Raw genomic sequence first — 14,609 nt, 5'->3', positions numbered from 1 at the left:
TTTTCATCTAGGAAATGCCCAAGATTGATAGTCAGGAAATCAGTTGCCTGAGTGTTAAAAAATTTGGATTCTCTAGTCTTGTGGCCTTTTATTCTTTTTTTTTTTTTAAGATTTATTTATTTATACAAGCACTGGGTACAGTCAGAAGCGCGGGAGGGTGAGAGAATTCACCAGAGCCAGAGTGGGGAACAGAACAAGCAGATGGACTGAAATACACTGCTGAGGGGAGCAGCGGGCACAGCAGGAGAGGTCTGCATGCCATGTGGGACCCTAGCCAGTGGCCGGGGATCGAACAGGCTTCACAGCCAGCACTCAACCACTGCACCACCAGGGGAGGCCCCTTGTGGCCTTTTATTCTGAATGGAAAACCACTACATTTTAATCTTTCTTTTTCTTTTTCTTTCTCTCTCTCCCTCCCTCTTTTCCCCTCACCATAAATTTGCCTGCTCGGGTAGGGCCATGGGATAGAAAACATGCCTTTAACTAAGAAGTTGTGTGCATATTGTTTCTTAACCTCCTAAATTACTGACTAATTTCTTCATCTGAAAAACAAGGTGATGATTCCTGCCCTGTCTATTATAAGGAATTGCACCGATCTATACCTAACTTGATGCTGAGGATATCTGCTGCAAATATTTAGTTTTGATGAGAGCCCTTTCCTTAGGCATGTGTGGGAAAGAAGAGAGAAACAGTGGTCACAAGACTTCATAACGTGCTGTCAGAAGATTTGGAAGCAACTGAGATTAGAGAACAGTGTGAAGTGAGCTTAGGATACCGTTAAAGAAAAAGGTGACATAGAAAAACAAATTAAGATACCACTGTCATAAAATATCTGTGGAAAAAGAGAATGGTGGAATCTGTAAGCATGCAAATCAGACAGAGGAGGAACATGCTATATATAAGCCTAAAGTGATCTGTGAAAACGAGAGAGGAGAAAATGAAAGTTTCAGGTGAGTATTACTGTTGGAAGGCATTATAAATATTAATATCACAAATCACTGTAGTAGAAGTTACTTTCTCTAGGACTTAGAGGTAATTTATTTTGCAGATGAATAAACAAAACTTCAAAAAGTTCGATGAATTCTCCCATATCTCCAGAATTAATGGTGTAGCTGGGACTGGAATCCTTTAAACCCTAAATTTAGAATGTTTTCTTTACTGATAAGAAAATAATTGCCAATTCCTACATAATATTAATTCTTTGGGTAGTATAGTAAATCCTGTAAAAATAGTAAGAACATACAGGGAAGCACTTTGACAGAAAATAAAGCATTAAAAATGGTTATCAATACTATTAGATATCAAGGATAATGCTGTCTTTTATAAAAATACTGAAGTTTTTAGAGAAAAGATTCATATTATAATCTTTAATATAAAAAGTTATGTTATTTTCTTCAATCATATGTATGACTAAAGATCTCTTTTCTTGAGTTCTAAACATGTGTTTTTCTTCTATAACTGTTAAGAACTATGTAACTAAATCAATCAATTGATCACATTTGTCCAGGTAGCAAAATGCTATATATCTTCCTGAATTTGACTTTCTATGGAACATCCATGTTTAATTTAAGGTAAAAAAAATAAGAAACAGAGCATCATGTAAGGCAAAATACTCACTCCTCTTTTATTGACCAATACGTCACATGCATATGACCAATCAGAACGATTGCTATATTTATCCTTCTATGTTTCCTCAGAAGTGATAAAAATAGTTTTAAGGTGTCAGATATAGAAAACAATGAGGGCTAGTTAATGCAATCAATACATTCTGGAATTTTCTCTTAATTTTATCATTTTTACTATAAAAGAATTCTTAGAAACGTGCATAGAAGAATATCAAAAGACATTTCAAAAGGGTCACTGCTACATTGTTATGAATTGTTCTAACTAGCTCTTCAGAAATTTCAAATATGAAATTTAGTGGTTTATAAAAATATGTTCTTACAACATTAAGAAATGACAAAAACTACCCTTGTTTTCCAGTAAACACATAATTATCAAAAAAAAACTTAAAATAGCAAGTTATAAATATGAACCTAAGATCTTTATAGAGTAATGATTTGGAAATAAAGATCAATGACTTGATACATCATACTAGGATCAGTGTGTTGTTCAAAAATTCTGTCAAAGTCAGAAAAATGTTTGACAGTATCTACTGTGTCAGGGTACATAAGGCCAAGTGCTTTGTCATAATGTTATTTATAAAGCAAAATTTAATCTCAGCACATTTTCTAATTTAAATATTTCTTTTTACTTTGGCACATTTCTAAACTGTAGTTGTGGATAAAGTTTTATGGAAAGGATGACCATATAACAGTAAAATAGGTGTAATGGGAAGAGAGACAGATATTAAACAACAGCTACTTTGAAATTGGTTTATAAAAATTTATGAGTTATATTATTTGTTTTCCATTTTTTCTACCCAATGTGTATTATGTGGAAGTGTCTACAATAAAAAATAATTTGACCTCTATTTCATAAAAAGAACATTTGCTAATGTCTGAGCTGTCACTTAAAACAGAGACCTGACTGAAGTGAAATCAGGAAAAAAAATCAGGAAAGTTGTTATAAATGAGAAAATAACTAGGGAAATTAATGATTTTTACAATAATTAAATTATACATTGATGACAATAAGTAGAACAATATGTGGGGCTTCCCTGGTGGTGCAGGCGGTTAAGCTCTGCACTGTGAAGCAATCCGCAGCCTCTGCAGCACGAGCTCGATCCCTGGCCAGCCAGGGAGCAGCCCACATGGTGAGGCAGACCTCTGCTCTCTCACCAGCTGCTCCCCTCAGCAGTGTACTTCAGTCAATCCGCCTGTTCTGTTCCCCACTGTCTCCGGTGAATCCTCTTACCCCCCAGCATCTCTGGCCTGTGCCCCAGCTCTTGTATGCATAAATAAATAAATCTTAAAAAAAATAATAATATGTATTGCAGAGACAGGAATCATGAACATATTAAAAAGAATATGAAAGGAGGCAGCAGAGAAAGAATAGAGAGAAAAATACAAGCTATAAGATAATAACATTTCAGTGAGAAGATGAGGGAGTAGATAAAACAAATAAGCTATAATATATGAGAAAACTGCTGAAAATAAAATGTGGACCTAGATTAGTCTATGATTATATTTATGAATCATAATCCAGGAAAAATAATTTTATAGCACCAACACATCAGCAAATCCTGGTAAAGCCTTTGAAATTCAAGGAAAATTCTGCAGCTATATAGACACATGAAGAATTTGGTGATAAAGAAAAGAAACTCATATGTCTTTAGATATTTTCTTTAAACACTGAACATTAAATGAAATTAAGAATTGTTTACTGGTTACTGGTTACCAAAATTTTAGTTTTGTAAACTATTGTCCATATGCATATAAGTTGGTACTCATGTGAGAAGGCAACCAAAAAAGCAATCAGCCCATGGAGCAAAGGTCAGCTAAAAAGAAAACAGAGGATTCTGATATAAAATATTTAAACAAGAAGCTAGAAATAAAATCAAATGTTACAGTCATAAAAATAAACTCAGGTCAAACTTCACACTGAAAAAAGACAAAGACAATGAAATCCAAAATATGTCTCTTCTGAGAAACAAACCTAAAATAAAACACAATTTAAAAATAAAACATTGGGTGAAAACTATCACATGAATATACTGAAGAAAAGTGTTTTCTTACAAAGTAACATTGCAGACAAAGTGTATTAATAAGGATGATGGGGGCTATTCTCTAAAGTGAAAATATTATCCCACTATGACGTTCTAAGAACTATGAGTCTTCACCCTGAGTAGCACAGTACATACAAAGACCATCAGTAAGAAAAAGTATAAACGTATAAAGACCATCAGTAAGAAAAAGTAGAACGTTATAGAGATATAATTGCCATGGATGACACTGACCTATCTCCCTCCATCTTTGCCACATGAAATTTCAACAAGAAATGATTTGAGCTATAGAATTCATAAAATTTATATTACTATATTCATTTATTACTTTAAACAAGTATTGATTATCTGTAATAAGCATAAGACATGTGCATGATGTTCCAGAGCTTTCAGTCTAGTTAGAAAGAGAGATTCAGGCAATTATACCCCAAGGCACATAGGCTTGCCTCAGGTGAGTTGGGAAGCTCTAGGGGAGGACATAATCCACATAACAGCTGTCAGGAAAGGCAGGCAGGAAGCGGATCTCAACACTGAAACATGGAAGAGCTGGCCACGGAATATATGAAAGAGAAAAAGATGCAGAAAGGCAAAGAAACAGCAGTATTATCAACAAGTTTTGATGGGAAAACTGGGTAATAGCTTTGAGGGAAACATGAGTTCCTCACCTGACTACATATGGTAAATGGAGTATTAGATAGACTAAGGAGTGATTTTTAAATGATAAAAAGTCTTCAGTGAAGTAAATGTAATTCATAAAATTATTTCAATTGGACTTTTTAAGCACAAAACATTCAAATTAAAAACTCTTAAAATTTATAAGATGAATAAAACTGAAAAGGAGTAATTATAATAAATAGGTTGAAATATTAATCTTCATTAAAGAATACTGGTTAGAAAAAAGCTACTAACATTATTGAAAAATTGATAAAGTATTCAAGAAAATGATTTATAAGTTAAAAGTAATAGTATATATGTATAAATTGCTTTTTATGTATCAGGCATTGATATATTTAATCCTCTCAATCACACCATAAGGTAGAGACTATTTAATATTTTTTATCTCCATTTTACAGATAAGGAAACAGAGACAAAGAAAGGTTACAACACTTGCTTAATGTGAGGTGACTGATGAGCTTCAGAGCTGGGAAGCAAAGCAGACAAAGAACAAACCCAAGCAATCACCTTTTATAGTAAACAGATGAAGGAAAATCCAAACAATGAGATACCTTTTCTGTTGTGAATACTCAGAAGGCATATACAATTAATACAATCTAAAGAATATTCCTTAATAGCTAATCTAGTGTCTAACTATGAGTGAAAATAAAATATAAGGTTTTGAGTGTTAACCTGAAAAAATTAATGATTTTTTTCTTTGAATTTTTCTAAAAGCAATTGAAGAGGCCTTTATTTAGTTTGAACTAAAAGCCAGGCAGAGAGTGAGCTGAAGTGTTACAAGGAAGTCCACAGAGCTGACAGAGATGCAGACACCAGCTTTGGAAAGGCAAGGACACTTTTGGAGACACATCAATAGCCCCGCTATTATATTCTGTATGCATTGGAAAGAAGTCAACTGCTTACGACTCAGAAAATTGATTCAGAATTAAATGGGGGAGTGATGAACAAAATTCTATCAAACCTAAGTATATGATATATAACCCAGCTCAGATTTGCGCATAGGATATCATACTGCTGGACATAATAAGGGCTCAGAGCCATTAGCATGAATAAATTTTCTGTAATTCTTAATATTTGCATTTCCCTCAGCTAATAATAAAATTCATCTTTTTTAAACACTCAGAATGCTACTACCGGGTCAAATTTGTAATCAATTTGAGTTTTATATATTTTACTCTCATTTGAATATTATAAAACTGAGAAGTAGATGGAGAATAAAATGAAAGAGGAAGTGTATAACACAATCTTGCATTAATTTACAGTTTTTTTTAAAAAAATGAGAGAGAAAGGATGAAAAAGCAAAATGGTGGAAATTCTGTGACAGCACAAAAACTATATTGTGGTGTCCATCCAGCATATGGACAGAATGAATTAAATATCACTTTTTAAACTAATCTATGTTCCTTTTTCCCTAAAATGCTTTGTGGTATTATGTGTACCTTTATCATTTTCCCCAAATCCATCCACCCATCAGATTACTATGTTTTATATATTCACAAAAATAGGTATCTCAGTTTAATAAAAAGGATTATTACCCTTCTTCTAGTTTACTAGATACTGGGAGAAATCCTGTATATATCCAGTTGCTGACTAGAAGAAGATTCAACACTGATAAACACTTTATTGGTCCTGAAAAGATGTTTCTGCATTTATGCCCAGAATCTGTGAATGTGTCACTTTACCTGGTGAAGTTAGGATCTTGACTGCGAAAAATATCCTGGTTTATCCCCGTACATCCTACTGTAATCACAAGAGTCCTTAAGAGTTAAAGTCATAAAGGAGATGTGATGACAAAAGACCAAAGCAAGGGAAGGGGGGAGGAGATATTGTAGGGTGACTTTGAAATTGGAAGAAAGGTCCATGAGTCAAGGAATGAAGGTAGAAGCTGGAAAGGGCAAGAAAACATTCCTCACTAAAGCCCCATCCAACACCTTGATTATGGCCTAGTAGAATCCATTTTAAACAGTAATATAATAAATATAAATCCTTCAGAACAGTAATATAATAAATTGGTGCTATTGTAAGCTACTATGTGGGAATTTGTTACAGCAGCAATAGGAAGCTAGCACAAGCGTCCACTATGTACATACACACATCTGTTCAAGAGAGAAATCATTACATAGTAGATTCTTTGTATATTTCAGCTTCACCTCTGCCAAATGGCACAGATTTATTTACACAAGCCGACCCTGTGATGAAAACATCGTTGAAGTTATTCTTTATGCACCAAAGATGAAAAGTCTTCCTATAGAGAATACTCAGTTTAAACATCCATTTAAATTTTAATCTGAGCAACCGTACAGCCATTTTTAATTGCAAACATTCTAGTTATATAGACTCAGCCTGTTTTCTGCAGTTTCTATCATCTCACATATGCTCTGTACTAGAATAGTTATGAATGAACAGAATTTAAGTGCATTAATATTGCTAGTTTGGGTATATTTGAAAATTTAATCATATTGCTGTTTAATATTTTTAAATTCATTGCTTAGTTTAAATAATTGGCCAGTTTAAAAAAATCAATAATTGAATAAAATGACTTAAATTTCTTTGAAATGGTGAAATAAATTAGAACCATTAATTGCCTGTAGATGATGCCTGTAGATGATTTTTACAGTATAAATCTCTTGTTGGACATCTTCCAAATACAACCAGACTTATACTGCATTATAACAATAACTACCTGATAATGAATATCAATTATATATTAATCTTTTTATAAGTATTATCCCACTAATTCTTATAACAACCTGATAAAGAGGTATTATTTCTATTTTTCTAATGAGGAAAGTAACAATCAAAGTATAAACTCATATAGCAAGTGACTAAAACGAATTGAGTTCAGATATTTATGAAAACAAGGTTTTTCAACTCTAAAGTCTCTTATGTAAGTATATTTTCATTAAACTATAAAATTTTATTACAAAGTAGAATTTTAAATAATGATATGAATCCTCCTTTCTGTTTCCTAAGTATACACAAATCCTTCCTAGACTTATTTTCAGTGTATCCAGGGGTAAATCAAAGAGAAACCAGTTTGCTGAATTTCTATGGCTCCAAGTGACTTCTTCTTCATTCTTATAAACTTGAAGCATAGAATTAGAAATCAAAGCAAATTCTTCAGTTACATTTCTTTCATCACCATCGAGATCAACCTAGAGACTGTTAGGCACTGATCCTAGCACACAGGGAAAAGGACAAAACTATGAGAAGGAAAATGCAAAGCAAAGACCACTGTTGACATTTTCTATAAACCTATTCTGCCACAGAGCATAGAAGGTGGTGTCATGCTGCCATCAAAGGATATTCTTGTTTACATCTGCATCCCAGGTACACAATGAGGGTATCTGAGAAGCTTTCTTTTTAAGACTTCAAGTCATACATTCAGTAAGTATCTACTGCCCATCTACTGTTGGCCAACTACAGCACTCCGACAAACACTAAGCAATCACCTTTATATTCAGTACTGCTCTACTTAAGAGAGCAGCACGATCCTCAAGAAATACAGTATTCTAAGAAGTGTTGATCTGGCCCTTGTCTCTAAAAACAGAAACCCAGCAGGTTGCATCATTTCAACACACTAACTTCTGAATAAAACAAGTTCCCAGAAGGCTGGCCATGCCAAGGAAGCTGGCTTGTTTGAAGACACACCAAATGGAGTCCTCCTTATGTAGGGGATATTGAGGAGCTTCGTAACACATACTTCACAGCCCCACTCCTCAAACCATGTTTTTTTTTATATAGAGAGATGAAATTAGATGAAAATGGATCAAACTAATTATATTGGATGTGGTTGAAAAATCACTTGAAGCTACTCAGTGGTATAATTTCTTTTCAGATTGTCCCCACTTAACCCAGATAGTGAGGGGCTCCCTCTGCTGTGCCTCCACAACATTAAAAAGAAACAAAAGAAACCAAAAAACCAAACTTCTATTTGTATGCCTATTCCTTTTTAGTGTATCTCTGAGTTAAATTAACTCCCAGGCTTTTTTTCCCAAAATATCTGTTCTAAAAAAATCTCTAATTTTTGTATTATTTTACATGATTCCACCTCTCCCTGAGCTGTTTTATAGGACATCTTTTTCTCACCCCAAAATTTCAAACAAACCCTTTTAAAAATTCTTAATGCTTCATTTTTTAATTTTCCTTTACTTAGACTTTCCTGTGTTTCCCAGGTCTCTACCTCCTCCTTCTTTGTATCTTAATACTAACCAGCAGTGCCTTTTTGAGGGGGAAAGCATGTTTCTATTTTTTAGGGTGAAACATGGGAGATGACAAGCAAATGGACTTATTCTTTCAGGCATAAAGAGATCATCATCAAGACTGGTCTGTGATTAGTAGCAAATGTGCTTGCTTCTGAAAAGCACTGCAGAAACAGACTAGTTAGAATGTCTGCCAGCACTTTTAAACCCAACAGAGGTCTCCAGAATGCACAGAAAAGTGATTTCAGTATGAGGGGCAAAGTCACCTGTTGGCAGATGGAAATGATTCATGCATTTTCCTAAAAGTGATCTACTTTTATCTTGTACAGGATTTGCCAAATTCCATTTTATGTTAGTTCACATGTATTGGACTGTTTTGTTTAGTTCTAGGTATGCTGTTGGCACTCTATAGACAAAAACAGTAACAATAATGTAATGGAGATGAATCTTTAATAATTTGCAATTTGGAAAAACATCTTAGCATGTCCACCTTAAACTATTTCTATGCTAGCTGCACTCTGAAATAGCCAGAGATTTCTGGATCTGTTTTTGGGAATTCCCCGATTATTTTTTAAAGATATATTTATTTATGCATAAAAGATGTGGGGTGTAGGCCAGAGATGCAGGGGTGTGAAAGGATTCACCAGAGATAGAGTGGGGAGCAGAACAGGTGGATCTATTGAAATAAACTGCTGAGGGGAGCAGAAGGTGAGAGAAGAAAGGTCTGCTGGGCCATGTGGGTCACCTCCCTGGCTGGCCAGGGAATTGAACTGGTGCTACAGTGGCTGCTGATAGCTCCATAGTGCTGTCTTTAACACCTGTGCTACCAGGGAGGCCCCAGAAATTCCCCAATTTTTTACCAGTCCAACTTCCACCCCTGTTTGGGTTTACATTTGAAATTTATTCTGACAAAGGATATTAAAAGAAAGTTCAAATCACCATATTCTGATTTTCTATCAACTTAGACAACTGAGACTATGGCAGCTTTTCTCCAACTAGTCATTTTTTCCATTTGAATAATAATATGTATTTAATTCAATCTCCCTCATTTTAGAGAACTTCAGTCTCTGAATTTTAGACAGATAAACTCTTTTCGTGACCTTGAGTAAGTTGTTGTTTAAAATACTTTCTCTGCCTAACTCCACAAATAGTAGCATATTTTGTTATGTTTTTCTTTCAGACTTAATGGCTGAGAGACTTGACCAAGGAAAGAAAGACACATTGATTCCATACACTTTCTTTACTAAACATTATTTGGAGAAGCCAAGCAATCAAGGAGAAAAGTGAAGATGTATAAATAATGCAACATCTTGGTCAGTGAATAAGCTACTCCACTGGAAGTAAATTCACCCTTTCAGAGAGGCAATGTACTTAGAAAAATTCTACCTAAGTACTGAACACTTTCAAAATGATGTGGTCTTTAATGATTTAATTTTGGGTGGGAAGCTAAAACTGCTAATGTTAAGCAGAAATGTTAAGAATCCTTGTAGAGTACACTTGTTCTGATTAAAGCTATAGGTTCTTCTAATATGGTCTAAAATTAAATGTAATCTACATCTTGTTCAAATGTTTGTATTTTCACAAGTACTTTCTGATTACTGTCCCCCCTATTTATAGGGCATACCAGATAATATTAGATAGACTTGAACAGTCTTTGAAATTTAGAACAGAGATACTTATGAATTAAAGCTATGATAATTTTAACACATCAAAAATTTGAATCATTTGGGTACTGGGTTATTCTCCTCTCACCATGAACATAGCCTAAATATCCTTTGCATACAAAAGCAGCTTGTAATTAAAAAAAAAAGATAATGTCAGATTCCTAATGATATGCCAATACTAGGAATAGTCTAAAGAGTGGAAGTAATTTGATAGTTCTCCCTGTTTGATACACATGGAGTACATAATTATTCTCACCATCCCTTGATTTATTTATAGCTATTTATCTTCAAATAAATTGGCACTGGCATTTGTTTCTTTTCTCTGAGATTCCAAACTTAATCCTTTAAGTGCACCATAAGTAGAGGAACCCAGTTTATGCTTCTTATTTCACTCCTGTTTTTAAAGAATGAAGTGTAAAAAATCAGCCTTTAAATGTTATTCAGATTGAAACTTGCTCTTTTCCATGTACATGAAGACAGTAACATCTGTGAACAGCAAAGAATTTAATTAAAACTTGCAAACAAAAGTTCTCCTAGACCAGTGGAATTTAAACTCAAGTGTAGTAAAAGGTGAAAGGAGGGAAGTTGGGGGTAGAAATGTAAAAAGCAATTAAACAAATTATATATTGGGTTTTCTTGTAAAATTCCATGTGAAATTAGGCTTTTACAATTTTACAATAGAACCACTTTCTTAGACTATGCCTTTTATACATTAAAATCTCAGGAGGACAGACAGGAGGTCACTTCAACTAAGTAACCTCCACTACATTAGGACAATTCACCTGATAGGAAACTAAAATTGTAAACATGAGCATCTCTTCATTTATCTTGAAAGCTCATTTTTTTTTGAACCTGCAACTACAACAGCAGGCTATCAACCAATATCCAGCAATAAAGCATCAATTTCCATCTCTTAAGTCACTCAAAGACTTAAGCAGACATGCCATATCTACCATAATTTTAGCCAAAGAATCTCTTAGCTTCATTAATTTATAACTTGGAAGTGCACACACTGGGAATGCAGAAGGATGGCCAGCACAGAGTGACTAGAAACGCTCCTTAGGGCCTCATGCGAAGTAGGTAAAACACAAAGCATTTCTCAGCATGAATAAACTTGTGTTTCCTTACTAATGAGTGGTAGAGCATTTCCTCATATTTTTGCAGAACTGGTTATTAAATATCGATAATTACCTAAAGCTAAAATTCCTAGACTGCCAAGAGCAAACTGATAGTTCACATTAACATGTCCAGATTCACAGATATTAACATTTAACATCAACTTCTAAACAGTGTACATCCATTAAGATTTATTGAATAAATTTATCTTGAAATAATATTGGAAAATTCAGTGCCCATCTTTTTGTGGTCCCTGTTGACAGATTTTGTTACCTTCTTTCTCCTACTTCTTTTTAAAGAGTAGGAAGAAGCAAGTTCTAAATTATTCAAGATAAGTTATTTAAGCAGTACAGAGAAGTTATGTGAAAGTTGGGATTAGAGCTTCCAGGAGGGAGCAAAAATAAATTCCTTGCCTGTGAACTTGTGAGTCTCCCACAACGAAATCCAGCTCATCACCAAAAATGCTCAGCAGGACACCACATGAGCAGGTGAAAATTAGAACTGCACAAAGATGTTTGCTTGGAAAGTGAAACCCGTCAACTTTGGGCTTTCTGCCAAATTTAAATTCTGCCAGAAATTCTCCTGTTATTACATATCTGCAGAATGCAATTAGATAAGTGTTACAGCTAAAAAAAATTCCAAATACACTCATGTCACCATCATAGTTGTAAAGAAAGGACAAGAAAAGAATTAAAGAAAAAAATAACCAGCCTCTTCAGTCCAGTGGGCCAAGAATAGACAGAACATGCAAACATTAACATGCACACACACACACATACACACAATTTTCCTTGAGGACCATTTTATCACAACTTGTATTTTACTTTTTTTTATAAGATCTAAGAGGAAGAGAGATCTCAGCAGGTTTTCAGGGTGTCCCAGCACACATTTGGGTTGGAAGCCTGCCAAGGAAAGCAGATGTGGAAGAAGCACTAGATTCCAACAGTACAGGGCCTGAAGAAAATGTCATAAACCTTCCTAACTCTGACACAGCCATTACAGAAATTATTTTAGAAGGAAAATGTAAATATGTTGATGCTTTATAACACTCTACATTATTCTTTACAAAATGGTAAACCTGAGTGTGGAGTTGGCAAGTGGCTTCAACCAGACACTCACCTCTCATGACTGTCCCCTGAAGCATGCATATGCGCGCGCGCACACAAACACACACACACACACACTCTCACACACACACACTATTCAACCATGAACAGCCTGCAGGGCTCTGTCCAATTCTTTTGTTTTTGTCTTACTCATACACATCAACATCTGCAACCATATCCATATTACACCCAACACACAAATTGCCAACAACTATTTAAGTCCTAATTATATGCTACCAAACATTTTAAAATTCAAAAGGGCTTTTAAAAATATTACCTAAAAGCTTTGCCCCACTCTCAAATTTCCCAGTTGTATATTAGGAACAGGGTACAGCTGGTATTGTCAGAATAATGAGGACTGTGACAAGGAGTCAACTAATAATAGTGACTGTACAGTATTAACTTATGTGCAAAACCATTAACCTTTAAATATATAAAAATATATATACATTTTAGACACATTTCACACATGCGAAGCCATCTCTAAATTGGCTCTTGGTGAGGATTTAGCTTAGGAGTGTGGGCACAAATGAAACAGGGTCAATGGGCACTTTCATGTTGCAGCTGACAGTGGGGCCCAGACTGAGAGAGCATTTGGTGTAGCATGGTTCCTTTAAGGTTTTAGAACAGCCCCTGAAGTCTGGAGTCAGAAAACCTGAACATTGGGACTCCACCACCCCTTAATTTCAAAGTTTATGTTCTAATTCATTGCAGATTTCCTCCTATCCTGTCCATTGTCTTCTTTCCTTCTGAACTTATGATTTATTTTCCTATTTATAACTTAGCTTCATCCCTTGAACCTGATGCCTTTCACTGGCTTAGGATCTTTTGCTTTGTCTTCAACTATTACATTCTTCTTTGCCTTTGCTGCTCTAGATTCTCTTAATAAGCAGTCTGGCCATCACAGTCCCACCTTTCAGTGCTTCCCTCCTTTCCAAGAGCTCTCCTTCCACCATGCTGAGATACTAAAAATGGACCCAATATATACAAAGAGAAAGCAAATAAAGGCAGAGTGGCTGGAGGGGTTGGTGGGCAGGGCATTGAGAATGTGAAGATTATGTTGAGGGTTAAGATCACTTTTAGATGAAATGAAAGAAAATTGTGATCTAAGATATTGTGAGCAGCTCCATCAAAAAGCAGAATGGAGTCATGAAGGCTGAGGTGGCTGAAACATCCAGTTTCTTAAAGTAATAGATACTGACATCACAAAAGATAACAGAAAGGTTATCAATTTCAAGTGTTGGAATGGCTATAATAGAAAGAGGGCACTTAATAGCTTCCTTCAGGGCCTCCCTGGTGGCGCAGCGGTTGAGCGCTGGGTTGCGAAGCTGCCCGCGGCCTCAGCGGCGCCGGTTCGATCCCCGGCTGCTCCCCGGCCACCAGAGGAGGGTCCCACATGGCGCGCAGACCTCTCCTGCCGCCCGCTGCTCCCCTCAGCAGTGTGCTTCAGTCCTTCTGCCTGCTCTGCTCCCTGCTCTGGCTCTGGTGAATTCTCTCACCCTCCCGCGCTTCTGACTGTACCCAGTGCATGTATAAACAAAACAAACAAACAAACAAATAAATAAATAAATAAAAACATGCCTCTATAAAAAAAAAATAGCTTCCTTCAATTCCAGAGAGGACTGGAATTTAATTGGAGCTCAAGAGTGCTTCTCAGAGAGGTAAGGATATCTTTAACAACAGAACAACGTATTAAATCAGGTAATTTTCTCTCTTAAACAGTTAGGTTTACTGTTATTTTTGAATGCTCAACATTGAGGATAACTTGGTACTGTGTATTTTTATTCTTATCTATGTCTCTGGGAAAGAGATAATGGTTACTACTACTACTACTACTACTACTACTACCACCACCAATATGTAATTACCATGTACCAGGCACTGTTGTTTTAGTCATTTTCATACTTGAATTTAGTTAGTAAAACAACCCTAGAGATAGTGTTGTTATCTCCATTTTCAGATGGGCAATAGGCACAGAGATATTAAATAATTTGCCTGACATCAATCAGGAGGTAAGTATAAGAGTCAGAATTCATGCTTTGGCAGCCTGGTTCCAAAGTCTGTGTTCAACCAATCAGGATATTCCTGAGGGTATTTTTCGGTTTTCCAGTAAAGTGTTATGTGGGGCTCATTTGAAGATGCTTTTGGTTGAAATGATGTTTCTGTGATTCTGGTAAACTGT

General features: G+C 35.3%; 1 protein-coding gene across 2 annotated transcripts in view; it reads right to left on the bottom strand.

The window, feature by feature from the left end:
* Positions 1-14,609, bottom strand: part of XIRP2 (xin actin binding repeat containing 2) — a gene marked incomplete at both ends in the record, with an annotated part of 242,748 nt that overhangs the window by 53,636 nt on the left and 174,503 nt on the right. The window lies entirely within an intron of this gene.

The sequence above is a fragment of the Talpa europaea genome (genome assembly GCF_964194135.1).
Source record: "Talpa europaea genome assembly, chromosome: 1".
NCBI lineage: Eukaryota > Metazoa > Chordata > Mammalia > Eulipotyphla > Talpidae > Talpa > Talpa europaea.
Note: the sequence above shows the minus strand (reverse complement) of the source record. Positions and strands in the feature narration are given on the sequence as shown.